Raw genomic sequence first — 3,727 nt, forward strand, 5'->3', positions numbered from 1 at the left:
TAAACCCAAAGACATAGACCTTCCCATTTTAAAATCACAGAACAGGTTGGTGGTAGAGCTAGGATTAAAGACTATTATTTTTATTCTAGGAGATGCTCTCAATTTGTTTTAATAATTTTGTTACAAAGTACTTATGAAAACACAAAATTGTAATTATTATAAATGCCAGCCCCCTGGGGCAACAGACTTAGAAGTATATACATTCACTGGTCTAATAGAGAGTTGAAGAAACAATATAGAAAGTCATGAGAATTTGCATTAGAATGCATTACTGTAGTGATGTGATAATCTAACATAGGACAAAACCAAACCAAACCAAACCCTTAGCTTTTTTACAATGTATGACTTCTTTGGGACAGTAGTATTGTCTTCACTACCAAACCTCACAAAACTAATCAGTAGTCACACAGAAATAAACAGGAAGGATGATAAAGACAATTTACACTAACCTTGGAAAAACAGAGTCTACTGAAACTCAGTAGGTAAAAAATTCAGTAATGATAGCAATAGGAATGTGTGATAGATTATGTTACTGTCCACTGATATCTACGTCACCCTATTGAAGCCAGGCTTGGCTGTGTGACTTGATTTGGCCAATGAAAGTGAGTGGAAGTAAAGTGTGTCACATTCACACAGAAGCTCTGAGAGCTGGCTCATGCTCTTTGTTTCTCCCTGTGATGCCCACAATGTTCCGGAGACTCCTCCTTTAGGTTAGTCCCAGAATGAGAAGTAGTGCAGAGCTGCAGCTAATCCACCATGATATGAGGCATGAGTGAGAAATGAATCTCTGCCCTTGTAAGCTAATGCAATTTTGTCATTTCGGTATAGCCTAGCCTAATCTAACTGCTACCGAAAGCCAGGATGACAAGACATCAATGAGTAAATGCAGTTCTGATAGGGCTGATTAATGAGAACAGTGATCGAGTTTTCCCCACAGAGGAAACCAGCTGCTGGAGCTTAGTAGGAGAGACAAAGAGTATAATCTAATAGTCCTTCAGTAGTTAAGATGGTATATTCAACTGCTGGTTGTATTTTATGTATATATTTGTGCATTTACCTATTTCAGTTAGCAGAAAAAAGAATAAAACTAATTATTCAAAGGAGAGAATAAGTAATAAAAAATAGTTGCCTATCAATTTATCATTTTTCAAACTTGCAATATAATTCATGTTAATTTATCTCTTCTCAGAAAATGAGTAGTTTCAGGAAAGGAAAAACCTAACACAATTTGTTTGCCTGTGACCTCGAGGAAGCATTTTTCTGTCATTCGCTTATAATATCTTCCAGTCATATAACTTATTATTTACACTCAAACATGCATCATATTGCCTTTTGTCTTTTACCTCTTTTCATTTGAGTGTGACATCTGTCACTACACTAGCACTTCTTTAATGTTATTGATTTGTGAAAGAGGAAGAACACACTCAAGTGAAATGATGATGGTTAATAGCTAATATTTGTAAAACACTCACTGTATGAGACAATCTTGTAAGAGTTTACGATGGGTTAAGTTGTTTAAATCCCCACAACAAACCTATGAGGTAGGTTATTATTATTATTACTGTAATTTATTAGTATGGGGCACTGAGGCACAGAGAAGTTAAGCAACTTGCACCAGAGTCATACAGCCAGTGGGTGGCAGAGCCTGGGTCTAAGAACCTACAAAGTTGGAATTAGGGGCCATGAAGCTATTTTCTAGCCGTAGGTCTGCCACTAATGATGGTGCAAATTTGAGCAATTTTATTACTCATGTTTCCAATAAGAAGGATTGACTGGGGGAGTCTCCCAGCCATAAAACTCTATAAATCTATGGACCATTAAATGACTACATTTGAAACACTAATGTGTTATGAGAAAGAGCTGTGATATATTAGGAAGGTCACAAGTTTTAGTATGACTAAACCTGTGTGATGTTTGGCAGGTCTCTTTACTGAACCTATTTCCTCATGTGTAAATTGTCACTAATATCCATCTCAGAAGTTTGTTGTCATGTCTAAATGAGATAATATATATTGGGGTTCTTTGCTAATTTTAAATGTAAATAAAAGAAATCATCACTGTAAAAGATACCATTTATCTATTCTTTCATTCAACCCTCCATTCATCTACCTATCTATTCATCCATTAATTATTTATTAAATGCCATTCACAAAGGTGAAAAGTAGAGTCCTTTTCCAACAAGGAGCATATAGTCTAAGTGGGAGACAGACACACAAATGAACAATTACCACACAATATGTGAATATACATAGGAAGCAGGTTGGGACACAATTTTTATTAATCACTTATGGTGGCCTGAAGCAGTCAGGGAGGTTTTACATAAGAGGCAGCCTTTAAAATGAGATGCAAAGATGTTAATCATGTAAATGTATGTTGATGTGGGTGGAGATTGATGGGGAATAGTACAGGAGAGGAAACAGAATATACAAAGATGTGGATCTATGTGAGAGTGCAGAATATCCCAGGACTTTCAAGTAGGTCATTAAGCCTGGAAGGTGGTGAGGGGGCAAACAGGTAGGTGGAACTATATCGTCAAGGGCCTTTTATACCATGGTTAGGGAGTTTAGATTTCATCCCATAGGAGGTGGGAATCTCTAGAAGGAATTTTTTTTTTTTTTTACGCCTATAGTACTTGGTCTTTCTACGTGGTCTCCCATCCAAGTACTAACCGGGCCCGACCCGGCTTAGCTTCAGAGATCAGACGGGATTGGGTGTGTTCAGGGTAGCATGGCCATAGACTAGAAGGATTTTAAAGGGAGGGATGTGACCAGATTTGCACATTAAAACTGTTAGTCTAGCAGCGCTTTGGAGGATGGAGTGGAGGGAACGAGACAAGAGGCAAAACTGATGGCTGCGGGCAGCCTCTTCTAGTTAGTCACTGTGTGAGTCCTCCAGCAATGACTTGGCCACTAATAGTCCTAAAACTACAGCCATGAGAGTGTGTGGGATACTAAGGTGGGAAGAGAAAGGAATGGTAGGGACAACAGTGCATCAATTATGCTGGCAAGGCTCACTCAGAGACAGCTAAAACTGTGTTATTGAAACTTTACCCATGCACACTCTATACCATCCACTGTCCTGCTCTAAGCTGGTACCTGGGGAAGCACTGGTGATAATAGGAATATAATAGTTGGGTACATAAACTTGATTGCACTTTGATCATTACATTTAGTCTGCTTTCCTTTTTAAACCAATCCCCAGCAGAACTAATGTCAAGCTATAGAAAAATTGTTAAACTCGTCTTTTTCTTTTGTTCTATTCTTTGTTTTCTGAAAGAAGCATTGGAAGGTGTGAAAGCCAAAGGTCTAAATAATCCAAGAATTCTTCAATTAATTCCTAATCCTCCTCTTCCATTGACCATAATAAAAAAAAAGATAACCAAGGAAGTAATATTTATATATCTTTCCATATGTATAAATATATGTATATATCTTATTACATATATACATTAAAATGAATATTCTCAAATTTGTATTGATAAATACAGTATGTTATAGAATATCATAAGGCTGCCAATTCTGGAATCAGGCTGTCTTGTGTCAAACCCTAGCTTGGTTCATTTTCTTGTTGGCTATGTGACTGTGGACAAGTTAGTTAACTTTATGCCTCAGTTTCTTCAACTATAAAATAGAGAGAATTACAGTTCTTATAGGTTCAAAGTGTTTGAAGGGTTTCATGAATACAAAGGGCTTAGAACAGGGTCTGGAGCACAAAAAGAGCTTAATCG

At 37.2% G+C, this 3,727-nt stretch overlaps 1 pseudogene; it reads right to left on the minus strand.

Moving 5' to 3' along the window:
* Positions 1-2,620: 2,620 nt before the first annotated feature.
* LOC111745492 lies at positions 2,621-2,739 on the minus strand (annotated as a pseudogene).
* Positions 2,740-3,727: the final 988 nt, after the last annotated feature.

This window comes from Pteropus vampyrus, unplaced genomic scaffold (assembly GCF_000151845.1).
Source record: "Pteropus vampyrus isolate Shadow unplaced genomic scaffold, Pvam_2.0 Scaffold6, whole genome shotgun sequence".
NCBI classification, from domain to species: domain Eukaryota; kingdom Metazoa; phylum Chordata; class Mammalia; order Chiroptera; family Pteropodidae; genus Pteropus; species Pteropus vampyrus.